Consider the following 17483-nt stretch of genomic DNA (forward strand, 5'->3'; position numbering starts at 1 on the left):
ATTATGTTGTAATTTTGCGAATAATTTCCATTTTAGATATTCAATTTAGCTTGTTAATTATCAAAATTGACAAATTCTGAATATTTATATGTTTCCATTAAATTGTATATAATCAATTAATATTTGTGTGCTTGATGTATGTAGTAATCCATTACAGATTAAAGCAACACAAAATTCCGACAGCATTTTAAAAAAAATATGCCGGATTAAATATTTCGCTGTGCAAACAATGGTTTAATTAAAATAATGTGGAAGCTTGTATTTTTAAATATAATACTGTCAGAGTTTAAAAAGTTCATCAAAGGTATAAAAAAGATTATCCTGTACTAAAGCATTGGCGTATTGAAATATCTTAAATGAAATATAAAAATAAAATAAAGTCGATATATATTAGAGCGTCGGTGGCTCAGGGTTAAGCACTTGACTTGTAATCTTAAGGTCCTGGGTTGGAATCTCGCCATGTACCAATGTGTTTTTCGACTATCGATTTACATACGTACATCTATCCGACGATCTTAAGTTGAAGGTAGACATGTGATGCAACCTGCACAATATTTGACTATGGCCTAGTCATCCTTAACTTAGGGTTGGCTCTGAGACCCTCAGTGGGGATGTATAATGGGCTGCTGATGATGATACATTAACTTATAGTCTTTAAAAACCATATTGACATATTATTATAACTTTTGTAAAAATAAACTCAGTCCTTGCCAATAATTTATAGTTCTTCAAAAGTTTCAGATGCAAACGTACTTATTAGCCGACTTCAAAAAGAAGGAGGTTATTAATCTTCGGTTGCGAATCATTAAAACTTTAATGTAGCGTTTCAAGAAGTCTAAATATTGATACAATCCTGTACTATAGATAAATAGTTGCTTTTATATTGTATGCTGCTATGTACAGAACTTTATGCCAAAGGCTGTTTACGCAACGATTGCTTTGTACTTCAATAGACGACTCTTTGTCTTTCTGTTTGCTTTTCCAAGAAATTACATACAGTCAAAATCACTTATAACGACATCTAAACGATTAGCATTAAGCGATTACAACTGTACGTATAGGTATTTGTAGTTTGTAGTATACTTAATCGTGCTAAAGTTATAAATGCGAATGTTTGGATGAGTGGATGGATGGATGTTTGTTACAAGGTATCTCCAGAACGGCTGGATGGGTCTCTCCGCGCGGACGGAGTTGCGGGTGACAGCTATTGATATTCTGTGGTCGGATGGACGAAGATGTACTAAGTTTAGTAGAAAATAGCATATATTAAACTATAAGTACATCTTATGACATAAATCACGATAGGCAAATTTTTTAATTCACAACTTCTTGTTTTTGTTTTAAAATTTTAATATAAAAACAATTTGTAGTTTCTTTCTACAGTAGAAACTAACGGTTAATATGTGATAAGCTGTAAAGGACGCTGTAATGTAATATTAAACTGACGCTCCTCACTTTAGACCTCAGTGAATTCAATTAGGATTATCTGTACTCGTATTGTTTATTCTATGACCTGGCTGAGGCTGTCATTTGTTTTTTTAAGACCGTCTTTATTTTCTGCCAGTATCTTTATGTAAAGGACAAAATAGTTGTTTTGTGAAATTAATCGGGATATTTTTGTTAAAATATTTTATTAAATGTCATTTTTCAATACTGTCTATGGATTTATTTTGGAAAGTTTCATAGTGTTTTAATTGATACATGTATTTTTAGTCGCGGGCATAAGCTGGTTGGTAAATAAAAGTATGCCATAGATAAAGTTAACACCGTTTCTTATAAAAAAAATAACAAATTAGTGTAGATTTTTAATAAATACTAAATCTATACTAAGGACCACTCTTAGTAACCATCTAAAGACTCTGAGTGTGGCACTAAAACTTGGTTCCTAGTTTCATGTAAAAAGCGTGTCAAAAACCTTATAAGCACATTTAATAGAAAAAAAACTACCTAACCTCGTGAAAGCCGTTTTCAAGCTTACTTTAATCTTTTTTTAGTAGTCTTTTTAATCCTTGTTCTTAAATGTAAATGTCGTTTAATTCACTCACGTGTAATTGACGGGCGTCTAGTGTGTACGTAACAGTCCATTAATCATTCAAAGGGCCCTAAATCCATATTTAAGGCGCGATGCCATCGGCTTGACGAAATTGTCGATTTCTCCGCAGCTCGGCGGCACGCAGGTATGATCGATGGGTACTCAGTGGGTCGCGCCCACGTGCTAACACTGGCTTCAACTTAAGGTACGCTTCCATTAGGATTCGAGATATAAGAACATTATTCAATTTTTGGCTGCTTTAATATTAAGGTGAGTTTCCATTAAATTAGGATACACGATATTTATTTTAAAGAGTTTTTCTTCAGGTTTTTGGCTACTTATCTAAAATTATGGTGCGTTTCAAGCATCTTTCAGTCTGAAACCAGAGGTGAAATGTTAATCCATAACGCGATTATAAAAATTTACATGTACGATTAAAGGTTTTTCTTGTTATTTATAAAGAAAGTAGCGGTCGCCTGCCAATTCGTCAGCGCAGCGCAGTATTAAAAGAAAACGTAGCCTATAATTTGCCCGCGTGTACTACCTTCCCATCAAAGTCGGTCCAGTATATCGTATACATTGCATAGTGAAAATAAAGTTTATTTCGCCCACAATTAGTTCATGTAAATTGGCCTTTCAAACTCCGCTCAGGTATTCAGGTTAAGCGATGTACTTCTGCCGTATTATATTAATATAAACACAGCGCCTTGTAATTATTTAACGATAAGGTCACGATTCCTATGCAAATGTGGCCGTTGTAATAAACGTGGGAAGAAACTTGTACCAATATCATGACTGTTATTAGGGAGTTAGGGACTACGGGATCTTTGTTTGATATTTTCATTATCCTTGCCACCGAAAGTTTAGAAGCATGATAATTGACTTACAATCTTATCTGTTATTTGTTAAGGTTTATTTTTGAATTTGTAACAATGAAAAAGTGCTAAACAGTGTTAAGCGATTATTGTCTGTACTAATTTTACTTTATTTTTCCTTCACAACCACTATTTCGTTCTGTCTACTATACAGTACATATTTTGATATGAAAGAAAAAGTATATAGTTAAAGTAACTTCTCGACAACAGTACTTTTAAAAGGATAAATAATTTTAAATAGTTTTTGAGTTCATACAACACAAATTAGAAATTGAACCTCACTTTTTCGTAAATTAAACTTTTCAACTTCATTTTAATGCGTATTGGTTTATTAACTAGAACTCTACTAAAGAAGAATCCTTTACCATTCTGAGTCGGCAGTCTTTTATATATAATACGCTTCTCTAACATTCTATAATGATTGTAAGCATGTGATCAAGTTAAAGGGGGTCGGCATTAGGGTTAATTAAGAAGGATATGAAATCCTCTTGAAAAACCATAGACGTCCCCTAATTAATGGCATTCGAGCGCGATCGATCAAGCGAGCTGCAGGAATTACCGCCTTCTTTTGATGGATTGCTGGTATAATTGTTCTCAGCTACGTGGCTTATGTGTGGCTTACTATTAGTTGAGAGAATGCTATTTGTCTTTTTCAAAAGCTACCATAATATAGCTGTGCGTTTGCAAATCTTTTTATGATATTGAAAAGATCTTAAGATGCAGATTTATTACTAATAATAGAATTGAAAAATATTTCAAAGTATCTAATCTAAACAAATTTTAGAGAAATAAATGAAATAGGTAGAAGATGATAATGGTACCAATATCATTAAGATATCTGTCAAAGTGAAACTTAAAATCCTAATTTTCTGACAAATTATTATGGAGTAGGGTCTGTTCCAAAATTCATCGTACGTATATGAGTATTTAATGTAATATTCAATAAGGTAGATCATCCTGTATATTCAAAATGTGATAAAAAACCCAAACCGTAATATTTTATCTTTGTATATTAGGCTAATAGATATATATTTACTGCATTAGGTGGTCTATTGTTAACGTCGCGTCGTGCGAAATAAATGCAGAGGCGTGTCATAACGTGGAGTTTCGAAACGTTTGGAGGTGGCATTTGTTAACGCATGATCATTTCTGTCATTAGTTTTATATGCAACATGCTTCGTTTAAAGTGCATTTCCCACACACGTTTATGTTTGAAGCAGTCGAGTGTTCATAATATTATAAGATTCACTAAAATTTCTTAGATTTAGGGCATAATATATACTGCTATATAATGAATACATACTGCTTAAAGTTAACAATTAAATTATTTAATTATTGTATATTCTTGTTAATTAAAAAACAAAAAAAAATGACAAACTACTCATAAAGATCATTCAAATGAGCCCAAACTCGATGAGGTTGTGTTGTTTCATATTATTTATAATAATATTGCATTTTTACATTCATGCCAAAAATGCCAATGCAAAGTAAAAAATGTAACCGTACTACAGCGCATGAAGAAAAAACTAGAAATACTATATACAGTAAAGAAAAAGAAGCTGGAATATTTAGGCCACATAATGAGAAACAGAAAATATGAACTGCTGCAGTTCATCGTCCAAGGGAAGATTCAGGGAAGGCGAAGTGTTGGACGAAGAAGGATTTCCTGGCTAAAAAACCTACGCCAGTGGTTCGGAAAAAGTACCCGTTCGTTATTCAGAGCCGCGGTTTCGAGAATGCAGATTGCCTTAATGATCGCCGACCTTCGCGAGAAGATGGCACCGTAAGAAAAAGAAGAATTCATGCCAAATTTCAGCTCAATCAGTAAGCGTAAAGTGGTTTAAATTAAAATTACAAGATTTGATAAAAAAAAAACATCGAGACAGGAGTAACTAAACAAGGTACAACTAACTAAACCTTCTAAAATATGTGCATAGACAAAATCAGACTTCTAGAATTACAATTCTACATCTACACAAAAGTTTTTTTTTTGTTATTAACAATAATGCCTCATTACAAATAGAAGAAGCGCTTTGCTTAAGAAGGGAGTGACGACTGATAAGGTGGATGTGAGTTGGTGGTTAATATTTCTTTGGCTTTCTTAGGTGTTAACATTTAATGAACATGATGTCAAGAAAAGATTTTTCCAGAATTTTTTAAAAATTCACACGATGACCTCTCTTCTAATAAGACATTGAGTTGTTATTCTAATGTCATTCTAGAGTAGGTTTTCATTGCAATATTTTTTACGGCCAGCTGTAGGCTGTGTGGTTTATGGTTGTAAAGATATAACTTCACCCACACACGAGGAACTTGCTCGATTTAACATCGTTATAATCAATTTTCACGCGTTCAAAATGGCGTTCCAAATCCATTATTAAGCCTACGATCTCTCTTGAATAATTTATTGATGCTTTCAAATCTTCTATATAAATAAAAAAATGGTGTTTGTTGGTCTCTCAAGTATTCTTAACGAACTGGACATATTGTATTGAATCATTTTTGTACTTAAATTTTTTTGACTAAAATTGAGAATTTTGAATAGAAAAAAAAATCTAGAAAATTGAAAAGGCTTTTTTGTTTTCAATGTTTCCTCATTTTTATCCTTCTACTTTTTCTTTTAGTTAACAAGAAAAGTTGATATTATAAACATAAAGCCGTTGGAATGAAAAGCTTAGTAAAGTTTAATACATTTGAACGTAAAACGCCCTTGACCCTTAAAACATAAGTTAAAATACATTAAGGATTATAGGAACCTCCACAAGTTACCAACTTGAGCTCAATTACACCGGACCCTAATATCTATCAGAATATATCAGAATATATCTTGACCTTTTGCACCTGTGTCCGTATCGTGCATGCGCAGGTATCCTTCTCGAGTTACAGTATCCTTTAAACCCCTTTTCCACTACGCAATTAGCCGCATGTGACCTTTGAAACAACACAATGGCCAAACACGCGCCATGCCATTGCGTAAAGAATCCGTGTTACAAGGAAGGCAAAGTTTGATTACTTAGTGAAAAAGATGTTTTAGCTGTGAATTAACTGGAAACATTTTGCTGTATACATGACGTAATTCAAGATTCTGCTGAGCAATATTGATAAAATGTTCATCTGGATTTTGCTTTTGTCTGTTTAACATAAAGATTATAAAGTTGGATATTTTGTAAGTGCAACGAACTTGTAGTATGTTTGGGTAAAGTGGTTTTTTATGATTTCTGCTTTCTGTCTACTGATTTAGTTTTTTCTGAATCTTCGGAATCGACAAAAGCAGATAATCTAATTAACTTTACGAGTATTTTTGAAAAATTACACTAAAAAATTATTGCTCACAAATTTGAAGTTAAACTGTTACCTAAAATAGTATTAATAAATAATTCATGTAAACATGTGGGTAGATTACAAATTTACATGTAGTTAAATTATGAAATTTCTGTTTATTACGATAAGAGAAACTGGCTGAACAATTAACTCGATGTCCCATTTGAGGTAACCGGTTATTTCCAGTTAATTTTTATCAACTCATTGACGGCAATATTATGGAATAATTTAGGTTCAAATGTAGTGGGCGATGTATTAAGTATTTTTTGCTCTGGTGACAGTGAAAAGATTAGATAGTTGTTACAGATAAAACTTAAAAATGACTAAACTTGTTCTAAAATATTTTTCCTGATAAAAAGGTCTTCTTTCAATTAAAAATGGGGCCGAAACAATTGCTGAAATGCTAGTATGAAATAGGTCATCAAAGAAATCTCCAACATATGCTTTATTTTAACAAACAAAGCAGCATCGTATCATCAGCCGCACTATATCCGTACAGTATCTTACCATTATTCATGTGACAATAAACTAAGCCTCAAGCCAGATAAAATTGACGTTTTTATAAGATTACTTAAATATCTTAAAATTTTCAAGAGCCTTTAAAAAAGCTCGCTTTTGGCAGAATTTCAAACACTTTAAGTGAGACGATAATGACATTGTAGGAAATGCGCCATCGGCGTTGTCTTAAAACTAAATTAAGAGTATGTGCCGTCTAATTGGTACTTTGAAACTAAATCGGGTCGTAATCTACCGAATCTCTTAATTAAAATTCGCTTAGCGACTTTATTTTGTATCATCGAGTATAGAATTTCAAAACAACGTGTTAATTTCCATGTCGACATGTAATTATACGATTTTAAAGGCGCCCACGCATGGAACAACAATGGATTTGCGGGCGGTTGGCCTACGCCGTAAGGGACGTGAATGGCCGCCTTACGGATATCAATGAAACTTGTTGCTTATAATATTGCGTTCCGCATTTTAGAACACTAGAATAGATATGTCGTTACAAATTATAACAAGTTATGCGTTGATCGAGAGTAATAATTGTGGTTACGTGTAGGACGAAAGTGTCAAACATAGCCGCATACTGTCCAATAACTTAGACAAACATTTAAAATTTTTCAAAGTATTTACAACTAGCTGTCGCCCGCGACTAGGTAATAAGTAGCCTATGTGTTCTTCTACATCTGTGTCAAATTTCATCAAGATCCTTTCAGCCGTTCCGGAGATACCTTCAAACAAACATCCATCCATCTAAACATTAGCATTTATAATATTAGTAAGATTTAATGATTAACGATCATAAACACTCACACAGTGAATTACAGTGTGTGTTAACTTTTCCAGTAGTAATTCAGGGCTGTATTAAATGGCTGAACTGGTAACTGGCCTTTAAGTTAATTTTCTCGAGTCTCATTTGCCTGCAATTTTAAAAATGTAAAGTTCAATCTAAGTAATAAATATAAGAGTCTCACCGTACCTCTGACTACTAATTTTCTTCACGGTCTAATTTTCTTTTGCATCAGAAAATTTCATCTCACACTCATAAGCTACAATAAGTAAACATTAATTTGTTTGTTGAAGTTGTTTTATAATAAGAATATTTTAAACAAGTTGCTAAGTTTTTTTTTACAATTGTGATTTTACAATCTTATGAGTAATTTTAAAGAGAAATATTTGATTGTATGTTCCGTACTGAATTGTCATTGAAACACTATAGTGGATAAAAAAAATAGTTTAGCAGTTGAAAGCTTTATTTTAGTACTGGTGTGTTTTAAATATCAGTTATTTTTTTAATGAAAGTTTTTGTCGGTTAGGGGTTGCTTAGGAATGGGAAATAATAAAAATTCTGTGCCTCTCTTCCTCTGTCGATTAGAGGTAGGCAACGCATCTGCAATTGTGGATGTCCATGGGCGGCGGTCGCTTCGCTATTTCGGCGAATTCAGGTGGGCGGCGCTCGCTCGTTTGCCACCTTTTAATATAAAAAAATTTGTCGGCGTTCTATAATGATAAAATTATTCTCAGTTTATCACTTTTCTATAAAATTTATGATCTTACGATTTAATTAATTGCTTTTTAATGATGAGTCTTACTTCAAGTTTTTGAAAAAAAGTTAAGGGGCTGATCTATTTCTCATTTTCTTAAAGAATTTTGTCAGTAGTATTTGTAATATCATTCTAAATCATATACTATATGGTTGGGAAAAGATTCCTTTAATGAAATTAAAAATCCCAATATTTTTAAACTAAATCTGATAAAAATATCTTAACATACATATCAAATATTAAATTGTTTTAATATGTTTCTAAAATACGCTTTATCGATGTTATTATTTTAAAAACTTTATAAAAGGTTAGCTGATGTCGCGCGGAAATACAAAAAAAAAAATAAAGCCTAACTCCCTGGGATAGTGTAACTTCCCAACAGCGAAAGAATTTATCAAATCGGTTTAGTAGTTTCGAAGCCTATTCTATGCAAACAAACAAAGAAGCAATCAAATCTCTCTTCTTCGTAATATTAGTATACACATATAAGAATAATTTTGACTTGATACAGGTTTTATGAATATTTTACATAACAATGGAAATACACAATAGCTTGAAATACTTTTATTAAACCAGTTCATTTAATTTATACGATAAATTTGCCATATGTTCCTTTGGACCACATCTGTCGAATCCGTGAATAAGATGTTTCTAGTTTTATGAATACATTCATATATTTATAGAGGCATCAATTCTATATTAGGAGTAGGTACAAACAATAAGCAGAAGCGATAAGCGATTTGTTTAAATATTTTGTAAATGTTTTATTAATTGCTTGGTTATTGGTTCGATTTATTCTACCATCCATAAGTATAGGATAGAAACTGAAAAATGGCAATTAAACGCAACTAGTCTTTAGCTGGTTTTAAGCTGACTGTGTACGGTGGCTCTACTATATTTAATCCATCAAAACCAGCTTACATATCTCATTATTATGTGGACAAGTACTATTTTTATTTGCTTGAAGCTGTCCTTATATGAAGGCCTTTGGGATTGTAAAGTCGTATGCATCAAGCCACTATTAAATCGCTCCCCGCTACGTTTATGTCTATGCTCGCAGTATGTGATTCAGTCAACGTACCTGAGTCGTCTGTGGTTTTGTCAACTGCGCCTACGCAGCCGTGGGCGCAGAACACAGTATGCATGTACCTTTACTTTCCAATTTTAGTGTGACACATGACATGCTTGAAGTTTCTCTAATATGTTAATTTATGATGACTTCAGAGTTATTTTTTTAAAAACGGACCAAATTATTTTCTTTGGAAAGCATAGTTTGTATATCTGTTTGAAGTTTTTCGTTAATTAAAGTAAAGTTGTAAACAGTTTATGGCTAGCAGAAGGCAAGTATACATAGAATTATTGCTACTAAAGATAAGGGAAGCAAGAACATAAAATGTGTTGCCGCTTCGTTGTCGTAAAGTTGTACAAACAAAAAACTAAAGCAAATAGCGGCGTTAAATAGCATTCTAAAACTGATAGGGTCACAGAAGAAGTAAGTTATTGGATTTCTTCCATCGATTATTATATTCAAGTTACTTAATATTAAGATTTTTGTACTTAGATATCACTTCATTGAATCATGTCATTAAGTTAATATTAATAATTTTAAAAATACAAGCACTGTCAGTATTAAATCTTTATTCTTAATAATATTATAAATGTGAATGTTTGGATGGATGGATGGGTGGATGTTTCTTTAAAGGTATCTTCAGAAGGCTCAACGGATCTCTATAAAATTTGGCATAGATGTATAGATCATAGTCTGAAAGAACACATAGGCAATTTATTATGTTTTTTTAAGCCGCGCGGACGGAGTAGAGGGCGACAGCTAGTCTTTTATAAAGTGAAATGAAACAAAAATTTTCAACAAATCAAACAATTACAAATATGCGATGGAATGAAGTTCAATAAAAACAACAAACACATTGCAATGTCAAAATTAAATTCAACCTCAAAGGTTCTGACAGCAATTAAAAAGGACCTTGTGTAGTTTTTTACCTTACAACCTTTGTTTCTAACACGTGTTAGAAAATACCTGTCTAATAACACTAAAAGACGAATGTACAAGGGTATGGAATTTTTCGAGTGACATACCGCCCTGTATGGGACAATACCGAATCATGTTGGAATACAGAAAGTAGGTTTTATACGACTCGGAGACCATAAAGTCGAATATCGTACGCATGTCATGTCTCGCATCGTGTATTAATTCATTCAAAAGTACGTAAGGCGCGCAAGCGATTTTTTATTCGGAATTGTTCCCATGCGTGTTGGGGCGGCCTTATCAAGTATGCTGCGATGGTTTTTGGCGGCACAAGCGGTATTATATGTTTTATTTTGAGTGTAATGTTTAATTATATTTCTTAATAAGTTATACGAATTTTATCCAAAGTGATCGCTTTCAAAGTTGATGTATTAACGTTTTTTTATGTAACAAGAGGAAAGATTTTCTTATTTGTTTGTTTATTTTTTGCATTGAATTGGGCTTTAAAACTACTTTCACTGTTTGGAAGCTAGTCTAACGTGAGTGGTGTAGGCTATATTTATTACTAGATTTTTTTTTAATCCAACGTATTCGCGGATAACTACTCGTGTTTAGTAAAAAATAATATTTTCGGAAGACCTATAGTGTAGTGTAACTGTTTAACATTTCAATCGTAATTTTCAATAATTTCTTATTAGCCTATAATTACTTATTGTCATCCCATTGTCTTAGACAAATAGAGATTTTCTAAATACAAGTATCAATGCAGTCGAAAATCACATTGACATCAAGGCCCCATCCGGCGTATTAGTCGCCGGTCGGCCTCACCTAACCACCCACCTTAAAAATTTAATACACCTTTTATAAATTTATTTGAATATCAAAATTTGTATTACAAATGCTAGAATAAGATTTTTATATACAGAATATATAAACATCTTACTTTATGGGGACGAAAGAGTAGTACAAAAACGAATTTTCTTTTTGATTGATATTATTTAACCTGATTTTTGTACTTTAAAGGTTTCTGTTATTATTTTTAATTCATATTCATATTGTATTAATTCTGTATTGTCATATTCAACAATGATATATCATCTTTCAGTCTTCACGCTTTTCTTAATCATGGTTATCTTTTACGCAATGCATCTAGAGATTTCGGATTACATTAATCTTCCACTTCCTCTAATGTCTATCTCTTTAGGGGTTAAAAAAGGAGTTCAAAAGAAATTTAAATATGTTACGCTTCATCTATCAAAGGAATCTCTCCTTTCTTGCGGTACATTAGATGTCCTTCTTGAAGATATCTCTCAGACAAAGAAATCTACCTCGTTAGCGTTCCGGCATGATGCGGGTATGGCGATTGCAAAAAAAAAAACATCAGCAAACAGCCGACGATCGATCGAATGTCATCGACCCGTGACGACGTGGGAATCCTGACTGGATGACGATACTTCTCCTGCCTCCAGCATTGTTAGCACTTTTTACTGCCGATCGAGCAGTTTTGACCTTTAATTTTGTTTTTATTTTAAATTGAATGTAAGAGACATATCAAGTATTACTTTATAACAAAGATTTCCATTGCAACAATACTGGTACAAAAATACTGACCATTCTGTATTTAAATTTAAAATCTACGGTTATGTTTAACATTTTATTTAAGTAAACAAATTGTTTAATTCCATATTTGACAAGTAGTTGACTATTTTCAGTTCCCACAAAATAATCTTGACCTTCAATTTCCTATTTATTAAACAAAAAAGAATACAAGACGAAGTGTCAAGTAAGACTGGATTCTTACATGAATTTACGAATATGCATATTAACACAATAGAAAAAAGATTGCATTTCCCATAGCAAGTTGTAATAAAACAGTGGTTTCCTATGGGAAAACGATCGTATTTTATCATTGGAACGTGGAAAAGAATAATATGTAAAAATTTATTCATTTATGCACATATAAAAGTATATGTTTTCTATAATTTATGTAATGTTATTAATAAAGTTTGAAATCAAGAATTCATTCATAAAGATATTGATTTTAAACTATCTTGTATTTGAAAACAATAAAAATTTGAATAAATGTCAAAGGTTAATTGTTTATCTAATGAATTATTCTATAAGTTACTAGCTGTCGCCCGCGACTCCGTCCGCGCGCAGTTAAAAAAAAATGAAAAATAGATGTTGGCCGATTCTCAGACCTACTGAATATGCTCACAAAATTTCATGAGAATCGGTCAAGCCGTTTCGGAGGAGTACGGTGACGAAAACTGTGACACGAGAATTTTATATATTAGATTTATAAATGCAGTTATAAATTGTAATATAAATAATTGCCGTTATCTATAACAATAGCTAAAGAAACGAATTTATTTTGGACTAGCGGTAGCGCGCGACGCGACGTCGTCGTGAATTAAAAAAGTAGTCTACATTATGCCCGAATGAGCTACTTTCCCGCCAAAGTCCTGTCAAAATCCGTCCAGCCGTTCCGGAGACAAGTGATCAAACTCGTCATACGCTTTATAAAGATTGACACATTTATTTTAGTTGTGAACACATGAATATCACCATCATTCCTGTATTTATCCCATTTACATAGGATCGGAGCACCATGGTTCGCCCTTAATCGATCTATCTTCCGTCAACGATTTTAAATGAGGTTTTAATAGAGATTGACGAAATATTACTTGGCTCTAGGATTTATATGTCAAATACGGATTTATAAATTCTATTTGAAGTCTGTAAAATAAAAAGCAAAACATTGGATCGAAGTAATATCCGGAGCTTTGAGAGCTGTAACACAAGCATCAGTCGCGGCTTACGCGGTGCGGCAAAGGAATTTGCGGATATTCATTTAGAGTACGTGTCATACATGTTGATATGTTTTTAAGGGTTTAAAATAACTTTAAAGGTTGTGGTCTGGAATGTCATGTGTTATAGATTCGATCTCTTTAAATATCAATTAAATATAAGTTAATTTTAATGAATGCTTGTAGCTAAAGAAGAAAAGGATTTCATTGTAAAAATTCTAGTGTTTTAATGATATTTAAAAAAATAATGATTAAGTTGAAAATGATTTTTGTAATTACTCGTTTCGAATTTTAAATTAATGGTATTTAAATTTCACCAAAGAGGCTAAGTATCAATTTATTAGGAAGTTAATTTGTCATGATAAGTATTTTCTCAAATTAAAGTGTAAAAAAAAAACTAAAATTAACGTGTAAAACGTACAATAGTCTGCTCATGTAAAAAGGTCAACTCAATTTGGTCGCTCTCACTCCTCGTGCAATCATCGTGTAATTGTGCTGAGTCACGGATTTACTTAATCTAATTTAACTTGACCCTGTCTTGTCCAATTCCTATCCTTACTTCAGCATTTTTAATAAGTTAGTAATCAAATCCGTAGTAGATTTCTTAGCGAATTTCTTTCAAAGAAAATTAACTCAGAACGGTTGGTACAGATAAAGCATGTACTAATCAAGTACACATCTCTAATATGTAAGTTAGTTATTTTACCTAAATATTATGTACAACTTTTATCGCTTTAAGTATAAAATTATACTCCTGTAGTTTTTGCGTCGCAAATAACATTTCAGCTTCTTTTGGATTTAATAAAATGTCAGGCGCTTAGGGCGAATGAAATTTTAAAGTAAGCCTCGGTTCCTTAATTCATTTTCGGAATAAAATTTAAAACCAAGTAAGTCCGGGTAGACGAGCGATTACAGAAACTCAGTAATATTAAATGATAAATGTAAAATTTTATAAAATAATAAACCAGGTTCAGTACGACTTAGTTGCTTTGTGGATATGTGTAATAATGAAATATTTTACCTGGAGCCGTAGTTTATTCATATAAAAATAGTCAGTCACACTTATTGGTTTAAAAAAATAATTAAATAGGAAAATGTAAAAATAATTTAAAGTTTCCCCGCTTTCGAGCAAAGTTGACGTGCAATTGTTTCAATGCTCAACAAATCCGGGTTAAGCGGGCCCTTATACCCTGAAATAAAGTGTAGGCAGGACGAATGCCGGTTTTATTTTCACCCTAGAGACGTTTGTCGCGGAGACCCTCCTTATACTAGTCACTTGAATAAGAAATTGTGTTGTTTTGTCACGACTCATTATTTTTTAAACATCTTAAAAAAACGAAAAGAGTGAAAATAATTGTAAATATTAAATTAAAATCTTTTTAGTTAAATGTAAAAGTTATTTCATCTGTAATTTAATGGTTGTCTACAACTTATGTAGGCATATTTTCACAATCTTTTGCTTGAATGATTCAAAGATTTTTTTATGTAACTACAATAATTGATTACTCGGACATATTGTGTTCAGTTATTATGTAATGTGTAAAGTTGCTCAGTACATGTGTTGAACAATTCTAATCCATATGCATCGTATGTCTCTCTGACCTATTTTCCCGCCACAAAATGATCTAATGTCAAATGCTAAATTCGAAAGGCATTGTAATTACAAACTACGACTAATTACAAGTACAAACTGTAATGTAATATACAATGATTATTTTGCATGTAAGATTATGGCAGGGATAGCTAACTTTTACGTATCCACGTGGCTTTTTTATAAGTGGTTATTAGTTTTTAATGAAGTCATAGACATGCTGTCGAATACTTTTGACTTTTTAATTATACGGAACTAGCTTTTGACCGCGAATCCGTCGTCGTAAAAAAAATTATTAAGTAGCCTATGTGTTTTTCCAGAATATGTTATACATCTGTGCCAAATTTCAGCGAGATCTGTTTGGCCATACCGGACATACCTTCAAACAAACATCCATCCATCTAAACTTTCGCATTTATATTATTAGTTAGATTTATTGTTACGTTAATTTAGTGCAGACTAATACATTATTATTGTTGTTCGTAATTTATGAGTATTTAAATTAAGTAAATTGATTTTAAGTTATACTTTCATGCATAAAAAATAAGACAGTGTCTTTATATTAATTTTTCTTTTTTTCATTAATATTTTCGGGTAAAATTTGATTTAATACTGTATTATATGTCGATGGTAACGAATGCATGCAAATTTCTGAAGTTTATAGCCGACTAGTTTTAATTATAATCAGTGTTCTATGAAACAGTTCAAAGAGCGTGTACAGTGGTATTCAATTAACTATAGTGAATGTTGTAATTAGCATCGTGCGGTACAGTCAGCAACAACGGCCGCAACAATACTGTACCGAACACAAATGGCACCATCTTATTACTTGCTATTGCAACACACGTTGTATTAAATTGTAAGCGATTATGATATAATATGACGCATTCAGAATATTTTAATGATTACTTAAATAGTGCTTTAGTAAAGATTTCTCATACTAAGTCCACAATAAGAGTAGCCCTTTATACCCACAGCTGTGTGTTACTCGTAGTGATTTAATGGTCGTTACAAGACACCTTAACTGTAAATTTTAAAAAATCCTGAAAAATTTACAATAGTTTTTATTGTTGGTTGAGAAATTTATTACCAATTTAATGAAATATAATTCTTATAAGTTCAAAATCTTTCTTATTAAAACAGTCGCGTATGAAACTAATTTAAAATATTATTAGAAATTTTAATTTGCAATGTCTGTTGTGTTATCTTTTTGTCATAATTTACAATACAATATTATCCTTTATCCTAATTCTAACAATGTACACATCACATGTACCTACATTAAATATTTTACTTAACTATCTGCTAAGCTAATCACGGTAAGAGGTTCTTGGAAACATATTAATATGTACGTACTTTACTGTCTGTAAAGTTCTTCAACATATATCGCAAACTTTAATTGAATTTATTAGGAAGTTATTATACTATATTAAAATTAAAACAAAAGCTTCTATACTACGTAAAACAACCACAAAAAACTTGAGAGGTGTCAAGGGACACCCGGATGAAACGAAGTTCCTATGAATTTTCGTTATATATTGTCACGTCGCGTCGTTAACATACTTACTATAGCAAAAAGTGTCGTGACAACTTTTCGTAAGAATTTTTTCCGTCTAGCCCCCTTTCACAACGCGCGATAAGGAACTTCGTTCCAAAAGGATCTAAGAAAACATATCTTTTGTAAAATTATTGTTAAGGTACTGAGTCTTTAGTCCCGCGCGAATTCGTCCAAGCGAAATTTAAATTAAAAAAAAACTTATTAAGTAGCCTATGTGTTCTTCCAGACTATGTTTTACATGTATACTAAATTCCGGAATTATATTAAGTTCTGGAGATACCTTCAAACAAACATCCATCCATCCATTTAAACTTTCACATTTATATTAGTAAGATTTTTTATTTAATTTTTCTATTGAAATCTCAATTTTGATGATACAAGCGAACTGTAATAGATTAAAACCGTCTTAAGTAGATATTATGTTGAAAGACTTAAATATCACGTGAACACAGATTTATTATAAACAGTCATCAATTTAAACACTGAAACGTTCTTACATCTATATATATAGGTATAGGTATATAAAAGAAAGTCGTGTTAGTTACACTATTCATAGTGTAACTAACACGACTTTCTGCTGAATAGATTTGACTGAAAATTGGTGGGCAGGTAGCTTAGAACCAGGAAACGGACATAGGGTCATTTTTACCTCGTTTTCTATATTTTTTCCGCGCGGACGGAGTCGTGGGTAAACGCTAGTATATTCTAAAATTAAATGTATATTCTAACAAATCCATTGACAAAAAATAACATTGTCAGCCAGTGACTTTGACATTCTGTATAATATTACTTAAACATAGATTTAGATATAAAATTTACCTCGCGGCTAAATATTATTTTTCTTGATAAAATAATGAGACAATTACATTGGGGTAATGATCAAAGCTTTGTTAAAGGAAATGCCTCATTAAAATATTCACTCAGATTACTTAAATAATTGTCGTTAATAAATTTATCGTTTAATTTACAGTATTAGTTATTAATAATTCTGAAACAGTATTAGATAATTTATATGTTAAAATAGTTTTGACTCTGAGTGCAGCTGTAAAAAATAAAAATCTGTTACTATATCCGGTCTGATATTATAAATGTAAAAGTTTAGCTCGATGGATGGATGGATTTTTGTTTACAGGTACGAGTAATTCCAAAACGAAAATGGATGAAATTTGACACAGAGATTACTGTCCTGTCCGGTATGTTTTCTGTCGATTAGAGATAGGCATAAATTCGCCTAAATAGCGAAGTGACAGTGACTCATAGACAT

General features: G+C 31.9%; 1 protein-coding gene across 1 annotated transcript in view; it reads left to right on the top strand.

Moving 5' to 3' along the window:
• Nucleotides 1–17483, top strand: part of LOC106711010 (leucine-rich repeat-containing protein 15) — a 71481-nt gene that overhangs the window by 9035 nt on the left and 44963 nt on the right. The window lies entirely within an intron of this gene.

The sequence above is a fragment of the Papilio machaon genome, chromosome 25, assembly GCF_912999745.1.
Source record: "Papilio machaon chromosome 25, ilPapMach1.1, whole genome shotgun sequence".
Classification (NCBI taxonomy): domain Eukaryota; kingdom Metazoa; phylum Arthropoda; class Insecta; order Lepidoptera; family Papilionidae; genus Papilio; species Papilio machaon.